General features: G+C 42.1%; 1 protein-coding gene across 1 annotated transcript in view; it reads right to left on the reverse strand.

The window, feature by feature from the left end:
- Window positions 1-1,168: 1,168 nt before the first annotated feature.
- The window catches only part of ERICH1 (glutamate rich 1), a 99,027-nt gene continuing 74,011 nt past the window's right edge, over window positions 1,169-26,184 (reverse strand). The window contains exon 7 of the transcript XR_014581077.1: window positions 1,169-1,249. The gene's annotated coding sequence lies outside the window, so the exon portion shown is untranslated. The remainder of the gene's footprint in view (window positions 1,250-26,184) is intronic.

The raw sequence follows: 26,184 nt of genomic DNA on the forward strand, positions 1-26,184 counted from the left end.
CAAGGAGCCTGATTTTCACTTCCAGATTCTGTAATGTTTTCTGTTTGAGCTTTAATAATCAGAGCTCAGTGCTCTGACCTTGATAAATGTGGCTGGCAGTGTGGCTACTTCAGCAGGAGAATAAACACAAAAGAAATTCCAAATAATATTACTATGTAATGGTGATATCGAAAGATAAGCAGGGATGCATGGACGAAATTGATTGCTAGGACTGAAACGCGGTAGTCTTAGCTCTGCCATGTCACTTCTCAACCACCAAAGGCTATGAGTTTGAATGCAGATCGCATTGCTAACAGCTGTGACATTGTCCAACAAAAGAACATACATTCTGTAAATATCAGAATATGGAATACAATAAGGAAGATGCCCTACTTCGTAATATCTTTCCTATGGGTGTTTTATTCTCAATTACTCGGCTGATTTAAAATATTTTCTATCCATATCTTTATTTTTTCTTCATTTAACAATCAATATTCTGGACCCTCAATGTTCCAGAGGTCAATACTCTTTGAGGTTTCTTTATCATCCTTACGTCCTTAGATATAAAGAAGACATTCTTCACTCAGAGGGTGGTGAGGCACTGGCACAAGCTGCCCAGAGAAACTGTGGATGCCCCATCCCTGGAGGTGTTCAAGGCCAGGCTGGATGGGGCTTTGGGCAACCTGATCTGGTGGGAGGTGTCCCTGCCCATGGCAGGGGGTTGGAATTAGATGGTCTTTAAGGTTCCTTCCAACCCAAACCATTCCGTGATTCTGTGATTATGATCATAGAAGTCAATTGAAGTGTTTCACTGACAACTCATTATAATTCCTTTGAAACCCTATCATTCTCATTCCCATTAAAGTTTCCCTACTGCCCCAAACACAAAAAACCACTGTAATCTAAAATGAGGGAGAAGGAGTTTCGGTTTAGGCACTGCAGATATACAAGCTTTGTCCAGTACTCTGCATTTGGTATTCCAGCATTATAACTATTATCATTATTCATTTACTTTTCAGCAGAGGCTTAATTAAGATTTCTTTGAGTTGTTATGAATGTTAACCCACCAGAAGCCAGGGTTCCCTTGGGCTGGTCATGTAATAATTTGAAACAAAATCAGTCTGAGGAAGAAAAATACTGGTATTTCAGAGATCTAATTAAAAGGAGAAAAAAGTCAGAATTTTCATACCTGCAACAACCTTATATACCCAGGTGTCATTCTCCGTAGAGGAATTACCATTATTTCTAAGTATTCGTAGAACTTCAGACCCTGCAATTTTAGAACAGAGAAAACATTACTAATTCCCAAGGATTTTTACACAGTGACCTCCAAATGAAACAGAAGATTAAATCTAATATGCTTTGTTACAGAGCCAAAGCACTCCAAGAAGCAACATATGCAAACATTTTTTCCTCACCTGGTGCTCTTCTCCTCGTAAGCCCCTTACATGCTAACGTCCTGCTAGTATATAAAGGCCAGTTCAGTTGCATAACCTGTCACATGTGATCTGTCTGCAAAGCTTAGGTGTTGGCAGAGGCCACAAGTGTCTTGCCTGGGGCTAGGTATGTCTGAGATATCGGGAGGCTCTCTGGGAATGTCTGAAGCTCATTAAGAAAGCAAAGCAATAGCTGACCTCCTTAAGGAACAAAAGGGCCTAAGCCTGTCTTATAGATAGAACTGGACATCAAAAAAGAGGTCATTATAGCATTTTGTATCGTCGAGTGACAATGCAAATAGGATTGGATTGCTTTTATGTGACTTAGAGCATGTATTTATATCCACAGGACAACCTGGCTGTGTAGGAAGCTTAATTCAGCCATGACCCAAGTTGAGAGGATGTGCTAATATAAGAAGGCTATTTGGAGGCACATTTAAAAATAAGTTCTTTCTTTTCTGATAGCACTCTTTTTTACGCAGTATTATACATGTTATTGCCCCTTTTTCCACTGCTGAAACTTTACAGCTAGAAAATATGTAATCTAATATTTGTTATTACTATTATTACTACTTTCTCTTAACTGCAATTTCTTTTCACTGTAGAGAGCTTGGATTCAGTTCTGCTCCTGGGGTTACATAGTACACAATGTGAAAAATGGTAATCAGTAACTCTGGTCTACAAAATCAATTTCTCTTTCTTTAAGCAGTGTCCATGGACACACTGTGCCAAGAAAGCTCCTTTTTCCCATTATCAGTATATGCAACTTGAGTAACGATAGCAAGGCACAATTTAGCTCCAATTATGGTCACACTTCTAAACACAATAGGTAAATCTTCAGGTGATGTCAGCCAGCACAGCACCAGTGTGCACTGTGAACTCACATTGTTCATCAGAAGCGCTCAGCAGAACAGCACTGACTTTGTATTGGGTTTACATGGCAAAGTTTTGGTAGCAGGGGCTGCAGGGGTGGTCTCTGTGAGCAGAGCCCAGCAGCTGCCCCATGTCAGATCAGAGCCAGCTCCAGCCGGCTCCAAAAGGGACCCGCTGCTGGCCAGAGCCGAGCCAGGGAGAGGCGTTGGTTGTGCCTCTGGGAGAGCAGATTGAAGAACGGGGAAAAAACACTGTGCAACGGCATCTGGGAGAGGAGTGAGAAAGTGTGAGAGAAGCAGCCCTGCAGCCCCCATGGTCTGTGCAGCAGGAGGGCAGGAGGTGCTCCAGGCACGCAGCAGAAGTTCCCTTGCGGCCTGTGGAGAGGCCCCTGGTGGAGCAGGCTGTCCCCCTGCAGCCCACGGGTCCCACACGGAGCAGATCTCCACGCTGCAGCCCGTGGAGGAGCCCCCGGTGGAGCAGGTGGATGTGGCCTGGAGGAGGCTGCGGCCCATGGAGAGCCCCCGCAGGAGCAGGCCCCGGGCCGGAGCTGCAGCCCGTGGAGAGGAGCCCACGCAGGAGCAGGGGGTCTGGGGGGAGCTGCCGCCCATGTTGATTGTTGAGTGACATCCCTGTCCTTGTTCTTATTATGTCCTTATTATGTCCTTGAGCCCTTTGCATTGTATTTTCTCCCCCTTTCCCTTTGAGGAGGGGGAGTGAGAGTGTGGAGAGTGTAGTTCAGCTGCCCAGCTGCGTGAAACCACCACAGAATTTCACTCCTTTAGTCTCTCTCTACTATGGCATTCTGTAGCTCTCAGAGAAATATTCTTGCCATAAAACAACAGAAACACATAACGTGCCAACTTGGAGAAATACTCTACATTAGGAATTCCACAACGATACCAGTTATCAAGAATTATTGTAACTCGTTAAGCAGGTGCCTAGTTAATGTTACATAAAGGAATGATGCTGTTTTATTCTGAGGCTCTGCTTTGCAGGCAGATCTTATTTTTCTTGTGCTGCACCACATTTATACCATACAAACTCTCTTGGCATCAGCGAAGTTATGTCTCATCCATAAAAAAGGTAGTTGAGTTGCACTAGTCCTGTAGCATCAAATACTAAAAGATTGGGAAACTGCTAATCTGGGCCTTTTTTTAACATGCATTTGTAAAATGACTCTTGCTAAACCTTAACTGCTGTATACTTCAGCTATAGGAAATACTGTATTAATGGGAAACATTCGGCATAAAATTTGGAGCCAGCTGAAATTCATGGAAAGAATTCTTCCTGATTTGGGTTCACATCATCCTAACAGGAGAAACCACTGAAACACAGCCTATTAGTAAATACAAGTTACTGTGCCCGTACAAACAAGTTTGGGGTTAAAATCAATACTGGAAAAAGGCAAAAGTTTTTTTTTTTCTTGTTATTGTTTCTCAGAGTACTCCACATGCTAACTTTTCTGTACAAACAGAAAACCACCTAGCATCGCTGCCTGGAGCATGCTGCTAGAGCCTCTGAGTCTGCATTCTTTTGGAAATACACAGAATGCTGATTTTTTTTCCTTTATATTTCCTGTCTGGCTCATATTCAGAGCAAGAGATAGTTATTGCAGTATCAAAATTTCAGTAGCTTCAAAAATGTACTACTGACAATTTTTGTAATTGTGTGTGTGATTCTTTCAGTTCAGAGGATGGCAGCGGAAAGAAGAGGGGAGCTTCCTGGGACGTGGCATTCAGGAAAGGAGAGCTTTCCAAGCAAGCATCTTTGTGCTGAAAAAATAAAAGGGAACGGAACCAGTATGCCTTGCATGCCACAGCTGTCCTTAAAAGTGATTTCCTGGCCATGCTCAGCACAGTTAAACTGATGAATATTTCTTGTAATTGCAGGTGTTACCAAAATCTCTACGACTTTCCTGAGGGCTCTAAAAGAATCACATACACAAGTCATTTCTGGAGGACTTTGAGCAAAAGTCTGCCTCAGTTCCTTTTAAATCAGGACCCTGATTTAAGGAAGGTTTTGTAGCCCACACCAAGCCTTTGACCATTCCGATAGGCGTGCCTCAAATATTAAGGATGACATTACACTGTGATCATTTCTGGACTTGTTGCTTTCCCTATGTGCCCCAGAGTTGGTTAGCTTCTTTCACACACAGCTGCTTCTCCCATCATCCTGAATTAACAATCATCCTGCTGTTGTCTCTTAAAACCGGGCTCAACTTTCCTGGGTTTTATTGCTGTCTGTGCTCTGGTCAGTGATTCCTGTTTTCCAGCTCATTTTCCCACCTACTTTCCAGTATATTTACTTTTGTCCCCAAGAACAGGCATCTTTTTCAACATTTCCCTCTACATCAATACTTCAAATTTAGCGCCAGAAAATTCTCTTCAAAAGACAAACTTGTGCTGCTTTCGTCTGGTGGTTTGGGCTTGCCATTGCAGACCCTTATAGCTGCTGCTTTGTGGCACTTGAGAGAATCTGGATGGTAGGTGACTCTAAGCCATATAGCCATCCATTGCACGCTTTTTTTTTTTTTCCCCGCTGTGCTTTGTTGTATCTTAAACATAGAACAGAAAAGCATAAAAACACAGAATGGTTTGGGTTGGAAGAGACTTTAAAGATAATCTCATTCCAACCCCCCCGCCATGGGCAGGGACACCTCCCACCAGACCAGGTTGCCCAAAGCCCCGTCCAGCCTGGCCTTGGACACCTCCAGGGATGGGGCATCCACAGCTCCTCTGGCAGCCTGTGCCAGTGCCTCCTCACATCTTTAGCCGTCATGAAGCAGAGGGAGAGAGGAGTGAGGCAAGCTGGCAGGGTGCAAGAGCTGGGAGCACAGGCATCGTCAGCTGGTGAGAGCAGCTTTTCACATTTGTGTGGCAGCCCAGACTGCAGAGCTGCAGCCAGACGTGGGTGCTCTGCAAAGGATGCTGAGTCAGGTTCACCTGCACGAGGACCTATCAGTGGGGTCTGCGGCTGCTGCCGTACCCCAAGTCTAACATGGAGAGAGTTACTCCTGGTCAAGAACAGAAACCAAAGAAGAAAGGGGAGGGAGAAGAACAGAGGAAATAAAAATGGTGAAAAGGGAAAGCTCAGTGGCCAGTAGGAAGATAAATGATGGTGCTCCCCAGGCGAGCAGCCTTCCCAGGGCTCCCCTCCAGCAGTGCAGGGTCCCCCCATAACACTCCTGAAGAAATAACACAGGTTTCTTTGGGACCTGCTCAAACTCTTGGTGGTAGTGATCACAAGGACCCACAAGGACCCACTGTGGCCACGTTAATGGCTTCGCTGGGGCAAGGACCATGAGGCCCAGGAGGGGAACACCCTGCCTCAGGGCCCTGGAGGACCCTGCCTGGGTGGTCGGGGTGATGGGCACCCCGCTGCCACGGGAAGGAAGGTGCACACCTGCACACAGGAGGCTGTCGGCAACACAAAGACACCCAAGGCACTGTGCAATGTGGTGGTAAGTGTGCCTGCTCGTGGGCATCAGTTATTTGTGATCTGCCATATGCTCAAGTGACTGAAGCCAATGTCTCTTAGCAGCTGTCGCTCCTCCTACATGATAAGATAAAGACTGTTTGCAGGACATTCTCCATGTGCAGTTCCATTTTTGATCAATAAACTGGTTTAAAGCAATATTCTCTGCTGGCTTTGGGGGTCATTGAGCTTGCTTTACACTAGGTCTTCAAAACTGATAGAGGTGCAGCATTGTACAAGAGAATTCTCCATAAAGCAAATACAATTTTTATACTATACCTGGACAACAATAGCAAACTGCATCATTTTGAAGTCATAATTTTGAAAGTAATTACGATATTTAACTGAAGAAGTACTTTCCAAATTCACCATCCTTAGACAGGCCAGGGGAAGGAATATGTCCAGTATTCTGAACTTACAGATGATTTCAACTCTACGTGCAGGATGGGAGTACCACACGATACTGTCTGTCTGTGCAAACAAATTAAACAAACCATATGAATGAAACAAACCAGCAAATCTTCCTCTATACACAAGCATATGAAAAATGTGGGGCTTTTTGTACTTAAATAGTCCTTAGATCTGAGAGTACTTCCTCACAAATCATTACATGCGATATTTAAAAATGAATGGTAAGCTAACAGGAATTTTGCCTAAAACAGATGTAACTCGAAACACCAGCTCTTCAGCAGTAACAGGTTTGGGCACCATCAGCTCATAGAAGAAAGAAACGGTCCTGCCCCAAAGAGCCTACAATCCACGTGGAAGCAGATGGATGCCAACAGATGGAGGAGCACTGAGAAACAAAGAGAATATAGCGCTTGGCCTGGGAGGCAATGTTCTCAGCTCACTCACAGTCAGATTGTTTCCAAATTTTTGTAGGCGTTGCAGCAAAGTACAGTGTTAAGGAGGGATCTGAAGGTGGTTAATGAATTTTAAAATGATGAGACAGGCAAGGAACAAGAACAATGTTAGTCATATTGTTGTATTACACAGGAATATCTTTGTGGAGCACAAAATTAGAGAGCTGTATTGAAGCGTGCTGCTGGCGGAAGTAGGAAATACTGTCAATAAAAGAGGACTGGAACACTGTGTGGATGAGCGGAGGCATAGATTGACATTGCAAATAGTACAGTCCTCAAAGTCATCTAAGGTTATGGATAGACAGTAGCAAGAGACTGTGTTGTTGAGGCTTATGGAGTTACCAATGAAGTAGCTTAAAGCACTCATTATTTCATGCTGAGAATTGACTAGTTCACTTCCCACAGCTCCAGTGTGAAGTGGTTACTCCTGTATTTGCAGCCAGCCTACCCACATTGCTTTGATGACATTGAGGGACAGAATAACAGAAACAGACAAAAATTTAACAGCAAAAAAAAAAAAAAAACACATAATACCAGAAAATCAAGTTAATTTCTGCTATGGAGAAAGAAGAACTTCTGCTGTGAAAGAAAATTGTATGTTAGAAATTACTGCAGATTGTATCTGTTAGAAAGTACATAAAAACAAAAAAAAGGAAGAAAAAAAAGAATTGGATGTATATTTTCTCAAAAGAACTCTATGAGCCCTTACTGTGATGCAATTGTGGAAATAGGAAAAGTGATCTTGGCATTTTTTTTTTTAAGTATTTCCAAAGTAAAGATAGGTGAGCATTGCCGTCACTGGCAGTAGCACAGATATAGCACAAAGGCACTAGCACAACTCCTCTGCCATGTGGTTCTGGCCACTCAGGGCTAGATTCCTCCCCCCTAACTTTAGACCTGCGCAGTGTAGATGGCTGAGTCTGAACTAGTTGCTGTAAACCACCAATGTAATTTGCCTATTTTAGATATTTATGTTGAAAAGGCAAAGAAGTGATGATGGATAATACAGTGAGATAATAGAGCCAGCTCAGATGCAGACATCAATAACATAAACACAGTCACATGGATTGCACTCCATTGATTAGAACAAGAGAATTCAAAGAAACCTGTTACGAGGGAAGGTTACAAAGATGACTGTTGCATATGAAAAGCATAAATCACCAGAAGTAGTTACAAAAATTTGCCTTGTTCAACCTTGCAAAATGAACACTGGAATGGATAAAATTGCTTCTTATAAATACGAAGGGGAACAAATACCAGAGAAAGGGAACTCCTGCTTAGGCCAAAGGTTAATACTGCACGCACAAACAACTCCAGCAATGAAGAGATTTATTATGAAAATAAGGTGACTTCTGATGTAGAGTGGGTTTCTGAAACTTTGCAAAAGAGAAAGCAGATGAAATAGTTTTAACGTGTAACTTAGCCTTTCTTCTGTGTCCCTAGATCTTATGCTATTGCATGGAAACTTCATCACATAGTGTAACGGTTGACAAAGCAGGTGCATAAATTCGTAGTAGACACCTGATTCCTTATTAGCTGTTTTAAATCACAGACACCAAGGGCTATATGACAAGAAGTAGATTCTTTGGAACAGTGCTACTCCTATTGTAGTGCCTGGTAGTAAAGAGCTGACAGTTTTATGGCACTGTAAAAGCATTCAGAGAAATTACTCTTAGACTCCTAATAACACAAGACGTAGTAATGAAATGACTCATCCTCATTCCTCTTTATATTACATTGAACTTTTACAGCACAGCACTCAATTGAAACAGTCCAGGTGGGGCTCCACGTACCGCTGTACTTAACTGCCTTCCTACTACACCTTGTAAACTGCTGTTGTCCAGGAATTTCCTAGGTGTTTGTTGCTACTGTAGAAAACACAGCTTTATTTTTAAGTTTTCTGCCTGATACCTGTGAGAGTTTGGAAGGAAGAAAACTGCTTCTTTACTTTTTGTGACAGGCAGCTGTCAATGATTAAATGCCTGCACATCCTGTCACTACTCAGAGAAGATGGAGACTTTCTTAGTTTCATTTAGTGTTAGTCTTTGAATGTGGAGGGTCTTTGAGATCCAGCCTTTCTCAAAAGGCCAGTACAAAAATGCTACTGAAGTTCTCCTTGTGGTGGTTTGACCCTGCTGGGCATATGAACTCCACCACAACCACTCTCTCACTCCCCCTCCTCAAAGGAAGAAGGGGAGAAAATACCGTGGAAGGGACTCAAGGGTTGAGATAAAGACAGGGAGATCACTCAACAATTACCGTCATGGACAAAACAGACTCCATGTAGGGAGATTAGCTGTCCTTCCCAAACTGATACTGCGGGGGCTGCCCACAGGCAGCAGCTCTTCAAGAACTGCTCCCACACGGCTCCGTACCACGGGGTCCATCCCCCAGGAGCAAACTGCTCCAGCACGGGTCCCCCACGGGCGGCAGCTCCCCCCAGACCCCCTGCTCCTGCGTGGGCTCCTCTCCACGGGCTGCAGCTCCGGCCCGGGGCCTGCTCCTGCGGGGGCTCTCCATGGGCCGCAGCCTCCTCCAGGCCACATCCACCTGCTCCACCGGGGGCTCCTCCACGGGCTGCAGCGTGGAGATCTGCTCCGTGTGGGACCCATGGGCTGCAGGGGGACAGCCTGCTCCACCAGGGGCCTCTCCACAGGCTGCAGGGGAACTGCTGCTGCGTGCCTGGAGCACCTCCTGCCCTCCTTCTGCACCGACCTTGGCGGCTGTAGGGACAGAAATGTGTTTCTCTAACTTCTTCTCACTCCTCTTTCCCAGCTGCTGTTGCACAGCAGTTTTTCCCCTTTTTTCAATCTGCTCTCCCAGAGCAGATTGCTCTCAACCAGCATTGCCAACTGAATCACAGAATCAAAGAATATTCTGAGTTGGAAGGGACCTACAAGGATCATTGAGTCCAACTCCTGGGTCTCCAAAGGACAACCCCAAAATCAGGTCATATGTCTGAGAGCGTTGTCCAAACGCTTCTTGAACTCCAGCAGCTCGGTGTCATGACCACTGCCCTGGGGAGCCTGTCCCAGTGCCCGACCACCCTCTGGGTGCAGAATCTTTCCCTAACACCCAGCCTGACCCTCCCCTGTCCCAGCTCCATGCTGTTCCCTCGGGTCCTGTCGCTGTCCCCAGAGAGCAGAGCTCAGCGCCTGCCCCTCCGCTCCCCTCGTGAGGGAGCTGCAGGCCGCCATGAGGCCTCCCCTCAGCCTGCTCTGCTCTGGGCTGAACAAACCAAGGGACTTCAGCCACTCCTCATGTCTTGTCCTCTAGTTCCCTTCAGCATCTTCATAGCCATCCTTTGCACACTGCCTAACAGTTTTATGTTTTTATGTTATTGCTGTGGCCAGTAACATGTCCATTTGGAGGTGGCTGGAGCTGGCTCTGATCTGACATGGGGCAGCTGCTGGGCTCTGCTCACACAGGCCACCCTTACAGCACTGCTCCCTAACCCAACCTTGCCATGTAAACCCAATACGCTCCTTTAGGCTTTTCAAGGTTGGCATGTAATCCATACACTGCCACATCTGACATGGGACTTTCAAGAGCATGAAGAACTGATAGTCTATGTCTATATTGTCTTTGGTAGGATCATGAGAAAGCACCGTGGTCAGGCTCACATGGACTCTAGCAAAGCTTCAGGGTTCCTAAGGAGTATGGGCTCCATTTCTACGGCATATTGTCCAGAGAGACAGCTGTGCTACAATCCTTTGCATCTTGAGAATCCAAATTCTTCTGCTACGTCATCCTTTGTGCCTTCTCTGCTCCATAAACATTGGCCATATCAGCAGACTGGTCATGAAGATCAATCCGCCCTCTTTTGGCTCTCGCTTGCTGCTGCTGTGGAATATTGAACCACAAAGAATCATCCCAAAGGGCTATTCCAACACATGGGAAGGGATAAGGTGATCCATTAAAGGATTCTCAGCTCATAGGATAACCAAACGTTTCCTCTTCTCTAGGATACTGAAGAAAGGTGACTTTGTCCTTGAACAGTGCTTTTTACCGTAGTTCCCAGCTACTGGATAGAGTCAATAGCTCAGGCCCACCTCCCCTCACTCAGTACAGGTATTCAAAGAGGGAAAGCAACACTGAGGCTTATGGAGCGGCCCACTACACATGGAGAAGCCATCTCATAAGAAGGATGGCATTTAAGGGCCTGCAGGAGGAGGTACACAATATGATCTGATGTGCAAGTATAGCAATTTTGGGGGCCCCATCTCCCTTGTCCCAGCAGACAGCCATTGCCCTACAGAACATTGCCAGTCCTGACTGTTACTGATGCATGTGTGATCAGTTTGGGTAAATAAACCCATTACCTGCTTTTCTGTAGCTAAGGTGTACAATAGGGCAGATATGTTTACTCCTTTTACAACTGAAAATCAGAAAGACCTAACCAAAATAAAATAAAATAAAAACCCTGAAACAAATAAAAACAAACAAACCAAACCAAAGCAACCAACCAAACAAAGCAACTAAAGGGCAGAGGCAAGACTTGGGGTCTTGCAGGTCTGAAGACCTTAATGGCAACTAGCACATTTCAACACACTCACACCAACTACTGGCAACTCTGATGTCTGGTTCCACCTTAATGATTTGTACAACTTTCCAGGAACTGTAGATTGAACTGCAACAGAAAACTGGGCTAGCAGATATGGGCAAGCTGAGGAGAGGGTAGAAGCTTGTCCACTTCTGCTGTGCAAGTGACATTGCACCACAAGTACTTTCTTGTTGTGTCTTTTGCTTTAAAGCCACTTCTGGAAAGTGGGTTGAATATTTAAAACTCAGAGGGGAATAATGACTGTCTTTTTTAAGCAACAGCTTTATGCCTTGCTGCTTCTGAGCTAGGCTCAGGAATCAGCCAGCACAACGTGATACCAGAGATGCTGGAACACTGCACACTGTTCTCATTGCCCTGGGAATTACCTCAGGTGAACATTGGCGGAAAGATTTATCCACATCCATTATTTGGGGAAGGTCCATATCTAGCAGGCAGTGAGCAGACTTCCAGTGGAGGTCCCAGATAACCCTGGAAATAGTTGGTAATAGAGCTTCAATGCACTGTCTTGCAACAGTCCCAGTATTCAGATCACATGCCAACTACTTCAGCAAGGAGGTGCAATGGAAGCACACACAATGCAATCCTGCCAGTTCGTAAAGACGGTGGATACAATCATAGACCATAATGTCATTTTCTCACTATTGTGTCACTGCTGTTCTGCCCAGGGAAGCTTATGGCAGACCTGTGGATATATTTGGATACAGAACACTTACAAGACACATCGTTACTCAAGAGCACATCCAATTCTGTGACTGTGCCAATTACCTCCTATTAATCCAAGGTGGTATGTTATTTGTTGCTCTAAAGGAGTGACATATAATGGCTCCTATTTGGCAAAGAAACAAGGCATTAGGCTCTTTCTTGTGAAGAGCCTGCAATTTCCCTTCCACTTAGAAGAGATGGAACAAAGAGAGGTGAGCTCCTTAAGGAACAAGACATGTCCCCTCAACACTGGTCTCCTTCCCATAGTCCACTAGATTCCATCTACATCAAGACACCCACCAGATATTGGCTCCTGTGCCAGGCTGAACATGTGTTCCTGGCTAGCCAGTCCTCAGTGGGTGTTTTGCACTGTGAGAATCAATACGAGAAATCGTATTACAATCTGTGATGAGAACTCTTCATGTTGTGTCCTTTGCTGCTGCTGAGATAAAGAGCTCGACTGTCAGACTGCGTGGTCTCACAGACATCCCTCACTCCATCTGCAGAGAGTCCCAGATGATGAGAGGCTCCATCACAGTGTCCCAGGTATCTTCTGCAGCTTGATACACAGTGAACAGCTATACAGACCTGCTGGGTTGTTACTTACCCAATACGCATATACACACAGCCTAAAGACTTTTGAATTTGAACCATTTGTATGAAGCTGGACAGATCATTCCCAGCAGTTCTATATTGCTGCTGTAAAATTTTCTCAACAGTAATTTTGTGCATATGAGCAGGTGCCTGTGCAGCTATTGAACAGGGTTCTTCCTCCCCCTCTTCCTCTACATCCCACACTGAAACATATATGCCAGATCTTCACAGTGAATCCCACAAATGAGAAACCTTAAGAAATAGCCTTCTGACATGTAATTCTGGAATTGCAGGCATCTGAGTATGGCAGTTGAGGATAGAAGGCCATGAGATCTCCTGCGATGCCTGACAATGACTGGGAGGCTTGTGAAGAACTGTCAGATTTTATGTATGAGAAAGACCCTAACGTACAGTACCCCGTCACCTGTAACTTGCTTTTCTCTTTAGCTAGGGACATTTTTGATTTGCCTCAGAGCAGAGCCATGTCATGGAAAAATATATGCAGTAAGGAAGTTTGAGGTACCAGGACTCTGGAATGGAAAAGGGTTCATTCTAAGAAGATAATATGGATATATTCAAAGCACGACCATAATTTTTGTTCTAATTCTGAAGTACTGATTTACAACAAAAGTACACAACTCCAGTCAATCATTTCACTGGTACATTTCTGTTCTTTTCAAACAAATTTTTTAGATACTCAAAATGTGTGGGTTAGTATATTCCATATGGTTTTATAAATTGTGAGTCATAAATCCTACAATGACGGTTTGCTATTTTTTTTTCCCAAACTAAAACTTTAGGGTTTACACTTCAAAGCACCTGATCTACCTGCTGAAGCCTCAATAATCTTTTTGGAAGGGCTGGAACTTGTTCTACATGTGATCACAGTAAAAATGAACCTGGAGTTATTAACAAAATGCAGAATTTTATACAGATTTACCCTTACTGCATAAAGAAATGTGTATGAACATCAAGAAGTTCTAAACTATTCATCTGAAGTTTTTCTTAGTGGTCTGATAAGAAAGTTACTTACACTTGGCAATTACGGATATCTAGATCTGTAACATCCACAGACAGTTTCTAATTTGGAAAATGTAAAGGATTTGATCCATCCTTGTAGATATAAAAGTCTGAACATATACTGCTGTATGCTGCGAGTTTCCACTGCACAGGCTAATGAATTAGTCCGCCTAGAATACAAAAGGTCTGTAAATTGTCCTGTAAGACTTCAAACTACGATATAGTAAGACATAATAAATTACTGGAGCCCTCTAAGTATGACAGAAAATGCTTCAAAACTATAAACTAAATTACACGGTTTTAGTGGGAACTTTTCTCGTTGAATTTCTGTTCTTGCACACTTTCTGACACATTCCCTTGTTTTGTTTCCTTGTAATTCTCTCACATTGCCAATTACATACGGTTCCCATCCATTACTATCTGTATTACTATTTAAAAGTTCTAATCCCTTAATACGACTTCTATTATTTCTGGGATGGCATCGTGCCGGCACAGTTGTGGTACTTAGCATGATTGGTGATCTATTTTTAGGCCTAATCCTGAGTAAAGGTACATTTCTTATGCTGTGAACTCTCTAGTTGAACCCTAGAAGATTCTTTCATCAGGTTCAGCAGAGTGAAAAACAACCTATGCAGGAAATAAAGCATGAAAAATTCATTAATCAAAAGAGCAGCATTTCTATAATGTTTATTTTTTCATTAGGCAGTCTTTATTCTGATTAAGTGTTGTGGCTGTCTGACTGCGAGGCCAAGCAGAAATGATTAAAACAGAATTTAAATTACCTAGGAGCGGAAAGCAAAACAAGAGGGGAACAGTAGTGAACATCTGCACTTAAGCATGACACCCTGGACTTAGCACTGACTTCTCTCTTCAGAGACTGCATCTCCCACATCACAAGACTAAGAGATCACTAGGACCAGATGGTATTCACCTAAGGGCTCTAAACCAACTGAAGGATGAAATAACACAAATGCTAACTGCGGTGTGTAACATCTCAGAGAATTGTTTCAGTATCAGAGGCCTGGTAAAATGGTGGTAAAACAGCAAATTGTTACAAAGGGTTCCAGGGGTGATCTGAGGAGCTACAGACAGCTAGCTGGTCGAGGGAAGTGACTGTCCCGTGCTGCTCTGCGCTAGGGCGGCCTCACCTTGAGCACTGTGTAAAGTTTTGGGTACCACAGTATAAAAAAGGACACAAAACTATTAGAGAGTGTCCAAAGGAGGGCTAAAAAGATGGTGAAGGCTCCAGAGGGGAGAGGGCAAGACATGTGAGGATTGGCTGAGGTCCCTTGGTTTGTTCAGCCCAGAGCAGAGCAGGCTGAGGGGAGGCCTCATGGCGGCCTGCAGCTCCCTCACGAGGGGAGCGGAGGGGCAGGCGCTGAGCTCTGCTCCCTGGGGACAGTGACAGGACCCGAGGGAACGGCATGGAGCTGGGACAGGGGAGGGTCAGGCTGGGTGTTAGGGAAAGGTTCTTCACCAAGACGGTGGTCGGGCACTGGGACAGGCTCCCCAGGGCAGTGGTCATGACACCAAGCCTGCTGGAGTTCAAGAAGTGTTTGGACAACGCTCTCAGACATATGACCTGATTTTGGGGTGGTCCTTTGGAGACCCAGGAGTTGGACTCAATGATCCTTGTAGGCCTGCCAGAGTTTGGACAATACTCTTAGACATATGGTTTGATTTTTAGGTAGCCCTGCATAGAGCCAAGAGTTGTGAGTCCCTTCCAACTTGGCATATTCTATATTTCTATCATTCTATGAGACCAGCTAACCTGATGTCCTCATTCGGCAAATCAGTAATAACCATTGCAAGGAACAGAACGAGCAGACACATGAAAAAATGCATTGGGCAACAGTCCATGAAGCTTCATGGGAAGGGAAGAGACATACCTCATAAGCCTATTATTAATTTTTTTTTTTTTTTTTAGGAATTGGCAAATAAATGGTCAAGGTGTACTAAACTGGATTTTTAAAAATTGAAAAAAAAAATCTCATAAATGGAAGTCTCATGGGCTATGAAGATCCTCATTTGTATGAATAAGCAATTAAAAGACACTAAAGAAAAGGTAGGAATGCAAGCGTTCCCACTGGAAGGAAATCACCAATGCAATCCTATGGGACTTTGTGCCGGGATCTGTGCTGCTCAGCAAAGTCCTAAATGACCTGAAAAAGGTGATGAATAATGGGGGAACAGAGACTGCTGATTCCACTATGTTTATTACAGAGACAAAAATTGAAAGCTGACTGTGCAGAGCTGCAGAAGCACACTTTGATCATGAACAACTTGTGATAAAATGGCAGATGAAATTCTATATAGGGTATGGCAAAGGTGTGCATATAGCTATGTAGGCTGATTATGACCATTCAGGAATGAAATAGCATTTCTATGAAAATGTCAGCTCAGTAACGAGTAAGGGTCAAAAAAGCAACCAATTATTTGGAAAGGACTACAGAACAAATCAAAGAACACTTCAAAAACATGCGGTGAACCTGTATTTTTAATAATATGGGCAGTTTTGGTTCTCCATCTCCGAAAGGATGATGCAGAGTTGAAAAAGATACAGGAATGTGCAAAAAGTATATAATCAGAAGTAAGAAAATTTTCTCTATGAAGAATGTGTAAACAGGACTCTTCAAGTTAGACGTGTCCTTTTACTCTTCTTTCCTGCTTATTTTTTCCTACGCCTTCCTCTACTTCTCATGTTCCTACCAACATTTCTATAGCCTTCTCAGACATTCAGAAAAATAAATTTTTTTGAATATGGACTGGATTTTCTTTCCTTACCCTGAGTTCAAGGGAAGGGTTTCTCTAATCTTCCTGTACTCCTCCAAGGCAGGAATTGCATAAGGATTAACATCCCCCTCACATACAAAGGAAAAAAAGTATTCCTTTGAGATTTTTATCTCCTTCTTGCACCATAACCTTGTCAACAAGATTTTTACTGACTATCAGATGTTGATTTCTCCAATTTCAAGGCTGACGGGCTGCTTTCAGTGCAGTGCTGTCCTGTGAATTAGGAGCTGCTGTGCCACACTGTCTCACTCTGAAGGTAATTGCAGAGCTTACTGCAAACTCCTTCCATTTTACAGCACTCAGAAATATCAGTTTCAGCCAACTGCTCTTCCCTGATAGGTAGGTGGTATTACTAGCTAGGCATAGTTCAGTTTTAATTTTATTTGGAAACTGGAGTAAAGGCACTGCAATAGCCCGGGGGTGCAAATACCCTGGCTGCTTCAACTTAAAATTTAGCTCTGACCAGCTTTTGACTCCAGTGGAAAACTCACTCTAGCTTGAGAGGCATATTCAGGGAGTCCCACTCATTTAAGCCAAAGACAGGCATTGAATTAATGAGAAAGGCAATGCTTCAATCTTTGGCTCACACCATTTCAAAGACCAGTGCGTGGTTTGGTCCAGGAGGAACAGGACTGATGGGCTGCAGGCTATCCTTCATGTAAGTTCCATGAAGACTTTCTTTGAGATACATATCAATTAATTGCTACACAATTTTTATTTTTTTTTAATTTTTACACAAAAGTCCTTTCCTACCAGAGATTGCTTTTTAAACTCATCTATAGGAAGTGTTCAAGGGATATAGATTATGCAGAATCCTCCTTTGCTTGGTTCCCTATCATCTGAAGCACTGACCTTGGTTAGCTTAGTGTATTTTTGTGAGCATTAAAAACTCAGTGGAAGGCTACTCTCAGTGTGGCAATGTGAAGGAAAAAAAAAAAAAAGCCAGTCATTATAACAATGCAAAGCACAACCAAGGGAGTGTGCTTTAATTTCAGACAGACAGCTGTAAAATTGCTTAGTAAAGACGGTTAGAAATTTCTGTTTGCATTTCTTCCCAATTGCAATGCAGAGGTGAATGGCTGTGTACTGATAGAGCCATCTGTCTTGTGGGTGCCTGGAGGAAGCCTCTGCACCAAAGCAATACTGCCAGTTTTACAGTTAACATCCTGGTGCACAATACTCTTGAGCTGAGCGTTGAGTTTCCACCGCGTGAGGGCATTGCGCAGAACAGAATACTCGGCTGAAATGACTCTTGCTCACAAGCACATGCTGCCAGATTGGGGAAAGGAATAAATATTCCTGCAGGGCATAACGGCAATGCAAGCACACAGTGTCATGCACTGAGATAACATCTAGGTCCACGAACTCAGATTTAAACCAGAGAAGAAGAAGAACAGAAACGGTGTGTACGATGCCTTTATTGGGTAGGCTTTCAGGTGACTTGCTTATCCTGGACATGCACAGAGAATGACAAAAAATGCAGGGATTCAGAAGAAAGGTGACAGACTAGCCTAGTTTGTATTTCTAACTGCTAGTTTTATTCTTTTGTTAGTACTATAGGGTTCTTTTCAAACTTCTTTGGTTGGCTTCATCGAAAATCCTATTTAAGAGACTGCTGTACAAAGCATCAGTAATTTCTAGGTAACAGTAATTCTGATGATTTGGATCAGCCTTGGACAACTGGATAGGCATTAAGGTTGATAAAGAGGACCCTCAGTTATTCAAAAGACTAACAATCCCCTTAGAGGTATTTGCTTAAGGCCAGCTCAGGTTCATGACTTTTATGTGCCAGGTTTCCCACCAGTCCCATCTGAAAGCGCAAGCCTGAGGAAATTCACAAGGGTGCTGTTAAGCACAGCGCACAACAGCTCTGTGAGCCACCATCACAATCTACACGGGAAAAACCACAACCACACGTGCATAGCCCCATCTCTCCTTTCCTCCTGCTCACATCACCTTGGTAAGTCATCGTTGCCAGTTGCTTCCCAGGACCTTGCCGTGTTCAGATGCTCATCATGTGGTACCTGCAGGCAGTGAGACTGCTTTTCGCTCTGTGAAACGGGGCCTTACACATCCTGTGGGGCAAGGCCTTGCTAAGTACGGAGAAAGTGGAATAGGCTTCTCGAAACACAGCAGTCAGCTAAGTATTTGTACCTCAGGTACCCTGACAAGGACACCTGAAATGTTCTTGGCTTGATGTTTAACCTTGACAGCTTTTGCTTATGCATGAGGGAATCAGATTGAAAGAATGTTCCCAGGACATATTGACAGAAACACTGCTTTTTGTTCCCTAGAAATTTTATGGGAGAGTTAAAAAAACCTTTTGGAACCCTAGAAGACATGTTCTGTGTTAGCACAGAGACAGAATTTGGGAGCAGGAGGCTGTATACTACTTGTTTGTATGAGGGGTTTATACAGCCACAGGTCAGATTCTGGCTGGGGCAATTAGACTTTCCTCAAGTAAAGCTGCAGAACTGCATTCACCAGCTTTATTCACACAAAGAGAAGAAATCAATACATTGCTCTGAATCTCTCTTACCTTTGGCTGTTTTTTTTTTGTTTTGTTTTGTTTTGTTTTTTCAGTTTCTGGTACAAAACATTTAATTCTGCCTTCTAACTGCAGGCTCCTGCAGCTGGTGCTGGGGTGGTACGAGTTATAAGTTGTTTCCTTTCATGTTTAGTGCTGGTGCTAATTGGCCTTACTGTGACTTTGCTGGTTGCTGTGCTGCTATGCTGTTATTACTCCGCTGTGTTTCCACTGTGCAGCTTTGGGGCCAGCCTGTGATACAGCCTTGACTAAAGGGAGCCACGAGGGTGATGAACCATTGCACTGAAGTGGGAATCCCACAGGCAGCTCGATCTCGTATAAGGATCTTCCTGAGTATTTGCTCCCGCGTCCTTCTGGCCTGTGACAGCTCTGGACAGAGTGACTGGGATTTCTCTATGCTGTTTCTAGCTCCAGCAGAAAATGTTAATGCAGCCTGCATTTTGATTCATGATACCAATTGCCTCTCCTCTGCAACTGGGCATTCCATGAGCAGTAGAAGCTGGGAGATAAGACGTTAGATGAGCGTCTCTGATGAATCCTCACACTGGTGTCCAACAATCGATGAGGGTGTAGACAATGTTTAGGTAGTTAATGCTAACACTGAGAGTTAAAGGTCTGTGCTATGTCCCTGGAAATCTGCTCAGAGAACTGCTTCTGTAAAAACTTGAAAATTTGCATGCCCTACTTCCCACGCAAATTCCTAAGTCTCAAATCATATTTTTCATCAGTAGATAATGTGCTTTTTGCAGGGATCTTCCCTCAATTACCAGCTGCAACACAACCAATAATATATACACTAGACACCATCATGGGATTGTCTTGTTGAACACAGAGAACACTGGAATCACAACAGTGCACTGCATTTTGGTGACAGAACTAAAGTAAAGAAACAGCTACAAAATTTCCTTTGATGTTTAAAAACAAGGGATCTTTCAGAATAAACATTCTTAACTAACACAAACCATTCCCTGCAGAGCAGCAAATTCAAAATAAACACATAAGACAAAGTTGAAAGGCTATTTAAGTGAACACTTTTCACATATTCTGCTTCCCCTTAAACATACTTTAAAAACAAAGATTTACATATTTTTGTAATGTGTCTTTAGTTTGGACTCTCATCCTTACCTAAAAAAAATAACGCTTGCTCTTGCAGAAAAATGAAGAAATACTTGCTGGGAGCAGCAGTCTTTACACATTGTGCTATTTAGACTCCTGTGGAGTTACCTAGTGCCACATGACTTTCTGATCAAAAGAAAAAAAGCGTACAAGACAATAAAGTGCATGTTAAATACATTAGAAATCAGATGGTCTGTGTTCAGTTTTCAAAAAGAAGGAAGAAATACGGCATCGTGACTGGATTATGTTATTTCTCTTTGGATCCCATAAAGAGTTGTACTAGATTCAACACTGTTCAGAATTTTTTATTAATGATCTGTAAGAAAACATAATCATCGCTGGTAAAATTTGCAGACGACACCAAGATTAGCAGATAGTAGGCATTAATGAAAGCAGTACAGGCACACAAAGCAATCTATCATTTACTAATTTAGACACAGTCAAAGAAAATTAATGTTGGTATGACCACACAAAAGGTCAGACACTTGATATGACCACACAAAAGGTCAGAACAAGAAGGACACAACCAGGGACTATATCCTAGAAAGCAATAAATTTCAAGATGGGTACTTGTCTAGCATGGCAAATAATTCAACATGGACTCTCTACAAAATCCTATGGCAAAAAGTGGATATAAACAATGGAGAAAGTTGGCACTGCTGAGATTTTAAATGAAGTTCTATGTGCAGTTCACACACTTGTTCTCTAAGTGATGTAAAAAAAAAGGGAGACAATGTGGAAGAGAGCCATAAAAATGATTTGAAGACTGTAGAAAATGCCTTAAAGCAAGTAATTTAAAGAGACAATCCTCTCAGGTTACCAAAAAGGAGGTTGCCTTGTAGCTTGATTACAGTGTTCAAATGCTTTTACAGACAAAATACTGGCTAGTGAGGGACTATTTTAATCTAGTGTAGAAAAGCATACCAAGAACTAATGGTTGAAAGTTAAATGTAGACAAATTCAAACAAAAAATAACACAGGTTTCTAACGGTGAGAGTGACTGGGTACTGAAATAAATGAACAAAGAGGCTCAGTCTTCATTTCTTGATGTCTTTAAATCAAGCTTGCCTGTCTCTGCACAAGACTTCCTTTAGCCAAAAAAACAAATTGTGCTTTTGTCAGAGTCAAGTTACTGGTCTCCATCCTGAAGTAAAAGGAAAATTTATGGCCTGATATCCAGATGGGGTCATAGAAGATAATCTCCTGTCCTTTTCAGCCTTAACCTCCATCAATCTATCAATTTACTGAGAGAATGCAAAGAAAAAAACTCCCTGAGTGACTTTTGCCATCTGTATAACAATGTGATTCATAGCAGACTGTAAATCACCCGGTAATAAGTATATGTCAGAAACTATCAAGATTAATATATTCTTGCAATGCCTTCTAATTTAAAAGTTTAGAGTTATTTAATATTTTACACATTAATTTTATACTGGGTAATTGAATTAATGTGGAAGGGTTAAGCAGACGGGCTAATGAAACACTGTGCCATGTACTTAGCTTAATGTGGTTGGAAAAATCGATGCACTTTGGTCTGTCAGTTAGCAATCAGAGATTTAACTGAATAACATGTCAAGTATTTTAAACTGTTTACCAATGTAAATAGAATCCAGCACTATAGTAATGGTAATAAGCTAAGGTGCTTTCTCTGAATTCCAATCAGATTTGAACATGACCTTCATTTTAAGCTCCTACCATGTCAGATTCAGATCAAACAGCTATCACTACGTCTACAGAGCTTGGTGATTACTCCTATGATTTGACTCTTTATTTGCCATCGGTTCACTCTCTAAAACACAGGTAATGGGTAACCAGTTTGCTTTAGGCCACCTTGTGCATGAGTGCATAAAGGGAAGGAGAGGAAAAGGAGAAGTCCCTCTTCAGCATGCACTGGGTGAGTTCCAAGCACAGCTGTACACAGCTCTTTCTCTTCTCCCTTTTACCACCTCTGGACACTGGCTTCCCAGCAGAAGGTGTGAAAGCAGCAAGGGGAGGGGTCATGGCCCCAGCCAAGCTGAAGGAGCTTGCCACTACCAGACCAGCACCTGGAGCAGGTGATGCTTTAGTAATGCAAAATGTACCCTCCTGTCTCTTTCCCAGTTGCAGTGAGTGCATTTTTTTCAACAAGATCCAGGTGCCTGCAATGTAGATGTTTCCATCTGACCTGCTTGTTTATGCTCCCATAACAGCCAACGTAAAGGCGTAAGTTCTTCTCTCTGTACCACTGTTCTCATCCTAAAATAGATGTCTAGAAGCAATCAGTTATACTGGGCTGTACAGGTATCTATTTCATCCAGTGATTGTAAAGGTTCTTAGATGGAAACATCTACACTGCAGAAATCAGGAGAAATGAATCCCACCCTGTGAGCCTCCAAGCTCTTCTTAGGAAGATGAACGCTGCCTCCAATGTGTACATGGTGGAGTACCTGGTCCTTGCTTCAGTAGACAGATCACCTGTGCTGTGTAAAATGATTATGCCATTTTTAACCATCAGCACCCTTGCTTACAAAATCTTCTAGCATATTCTTTATAATAATTTAATCTGTTACATTACCCTAGCACACTGCCACCTGAGATGTAATAGCATTGTGCTGGGTGCTGTACAAATTCACAATCCCTGTGTCAAATTGCAGCTAGTTTAAGAAAAAACAGATGAGAAAATAGGCAGATTGATGTGGGAGTATACAGATACAATAAGGCAACATTAGTCATCACAGTAGGCAGTTGTCTTAGCACACTACTGACCTAGCTGCTGCCGAGCTTTTGAGCAGCATTATGGCAAAGGACAGTTCTAAAGAAGGCAAGGAAGAAGACAGAAAGACTGCTCTGTAGAGGTCTGTGGAGAAAAAGCACACAAGTGTTAATCTGAAAACGTAACAAATGGGTGATGGAAGCTAGTACCAGAGGCTGAGGATGGAGGAACCATCTGTGCACTGAGGGACTGAGGAGACTGGCAAAGATCTTCAAAGAGAAGAAAAGCAGCCTCTAGTTGACGCAACCTATAGCAGCCTACAGTTGATGTAACAGAAAAGAAGGAATTAAACCACAGATTCATTCCTTCTCTATTTTTGTGCAGTCCTCTTCAATCTTACATAACACTTTTTTTTTTTAAATGCACCCTAAAATGGGATGTAACAATGTAAAAGAGAACTACAGCTTGCTTATGTATTTTACAAATGTATATAGTTCATTAAGCTGAACACAGACTATTAATTCTACAAAGTTAAGCACTCAACTTGGAGAATGTCCTTATTAAAACTGTACATTTGGCCTTTACTGACTGTGGAGCATTTATACTGTTTTCAAATAATACATAAAATATACAGTTCTTCCCTAGATCTTTAGATGTAGGAAACATACACAGCATTTCTAAATTTCTCTTTTTTCTTGATATGTATGTACTGTGTGTTTCTGCCGTGGCTTTGTTCAGCGTATATTTGGCAGTTTAAAAATATAAATCTTCTTCATTTAAGAAAACGTATTAAAAATCGTGAAATACTCAGACATTATAATTACCCTATTCAAAAAAAATTTACTTAGATGCAGTGTGGAGGACCAAGTAGTTAACAATGAAGCTAAATTAGCTACACAAGCATATGCAATGCAGCCCTCCTTACGTACAACCTAGGGTTGAAGCAATTAACGACAAAATCTACTTAACTACAACCTGAGGTTGGCCTAAATATCAGCATTTTTCCAGTCTTACAGTTTGCTGGTTTTTTTTTTTTTTTTTCACTTCTATTCTATTGTTGACACACAGCATACCATACAAGTCTGATACACACGACTTTTCATTCTACTTCTGTGGACTGTTTTTATGATATACCAGATACTACTGAGTGAAGTATGTTTTCTTCAAAGACAGCTTAACAATTTTCTGCTTTCATGCTGCCACTCACCACTTTTTTCCTTCCGTGGCTTTTTTTGAAAGGCTTTTTTTTCAACATGGCATTTCAGAGATTCAGCCCACGGAGCAGCATCCCCCTGCACTGGTGCAGGGGAGAAAAGCCAGCTGCCACAGAAAACACTTTAGGGAATTTATAACCCTACAAGATTGCAACGTGCTATAAAAATACTGCACCATTTAAGAAACAGTAAAACTCTATAGCAATAGGGACTGCTCCCCATATTAACTTATCCACAAAAGAGAAGAATTAGGACCTTACAGGCAATTTTGAGAATAAACCATGTACTTATATATAGCAGTAATGGCTTTGGACTCATACTCTTGCATACAAGCAGTGACCAGATATTCACTACTGCAGAGGCTCAAAACTACTTCATCCTGTTTTCTTTGTACATGGAGTAGGGAAGGGACCGGCATCTACTCAGAGCCCGTCTTCGTCTTCTCTTCCACCATGCTGCTATTTCTCCCTTGCTATGTAACGTTCAATTATGCAAACCAGAAAATTAACTCTTGAATCCACACGTAGGCTGCTTTCTAGTTGATCCTTAATTTTTTCCTACTCTTGGAGTCTATGTAAGTTTTAAAAAACAAAATGTAAAAGTTATATCTTCTCAGAAATCTGAAATCTGCTGATAATAGTGTATGCAGAGTTTATTCTAAAATTCTCTGATGCAAAATTTACCATAAAAACGCCTCAAAAATTCCACAATATTGGATGTTCAATAGACTGAATGATGTGCAAGAAGCAAAACTTCACGTCTGTCTCCTGTGCCATTTATAGGTTTAGCATGAGGATCCAAAGCAAAAAATGCTTCATTTCTATGTTGAAGGAGCTATGTATAGTGGAATGTAAAAACACACTGTGTTTACTGATGGATATTAATTTACAGTTTTCAGTTTTCATATTCTGGATGTGTTGGTTATAACCCTGTTCGAGTAAACAATAAAAGGTATAGGGAGAATCAGCATCACTTCTTTTAGAGGAGCACAGAAAAGTGACTACGCATTAAAATTCTGGTGTATGAAATCTTTTTTACTGCAAATAGAGTGTTAAAAATTGAACCAAATAATGCTTCCCCCCCCCATCATTTTTAGTACATTGCCTAACTGATACAATTATAGGATGGGTAATGTCCTTTTCTTTTGCTTTTAAACTAGATCTTTCTACTATGTACTTTCACATGTTGCTTTAAAGTGTCCTTCTGCTTCTTACAGTTGAGCACACCATTGTTTGGTGTGTTTGTTTCAGAAACAAGTACACTTGTGTGACTGCATTTATCTCCAATGACGATCTATGACGTATCTGCTTGGATTTGGTCCTATTTTCTAAACTCTCAGACATCTCAGATTTTACTTTATCCTCTGCTCTTTATAATCTTTGTTAGTGGTAGGTTTGATAACCGTAAGATTCAGCTTATATCACAGGTCATTTACAAAGACATCAGATATCACTGCCTCTAAGTTGCTATGCTCTGAAATGTTTCCCAGGCTAGCTTTGTTAGGACCAGTTCATTTCTGCACTAAATATAAGGCTTATACAGTGGTTGAAGTGAAAGGAAAAAAGAGAGACTGAAAGCAGTCTTTTCTCCATTATTGCCCCATTCAAGCAAAGAACATTTTTGATTTAAGAAATTTTATTCACATTCTGGGATTAGACTGCTGATAGTACAAAATATTCCTGATTAGCAAAGATACCCATATCTGTTCCTCTGTATGCAGCTACTTGAAATTCAGCTTAATTAATAAATCATTTTAATAGTATGAGAAGTAGCTAAGCATTGAAACAGAAATAATAAAGTAAAATTCTTAATGCAGAATTCTGTTATACTAAGGATGGCATTCCACAATTAAATTATTTTACCACCCCTTCGAAAGGTCCTACCCACAATGAAAACCATAATAAAGTTAAGGTCCTACTATAATAAAATTGCCCAATAAACTGCAAAAGTAACTAAAAAGCAAAATAATATTTCAGCCCAGAAAACATGTTTATGTAAAATCTGGTAAACTGACCACTAGCCTACTCTCAGTTAATGTGTAATTTTTTCCCACCTATTTATACATGTCACATATATACATACAAAACACGTTCCTATATCATCAAAAATGTATTTCTTTTGGGAATCCTAGCTTCTCCCAGTCCATAAATAACCCACAACCCTTAGCACTGTGTGTAATTAATTCTAGGAAGGCAACAAATAGATAGGAAGTAAATGGAGCATGACCCTATCTAACTACAGTATGTACAGGGACTTGTATGGGCTACCAACAGCACAGAAGGTTTTTCAAGTTTTTCTTACTATGAGTAAGAACTA

Source organism: Anser anser (assembly GCF_964211835.1).
Source record: "Anser anser genome assembly, chromosome: 3".
In the NCBI taxonomy this organism is placed as follows: domain Eukaryota; kingdom Metazoa; phylum Chordata; class Aves; order Anseriformes; family Anatidae; genus Anser; species Anser anser.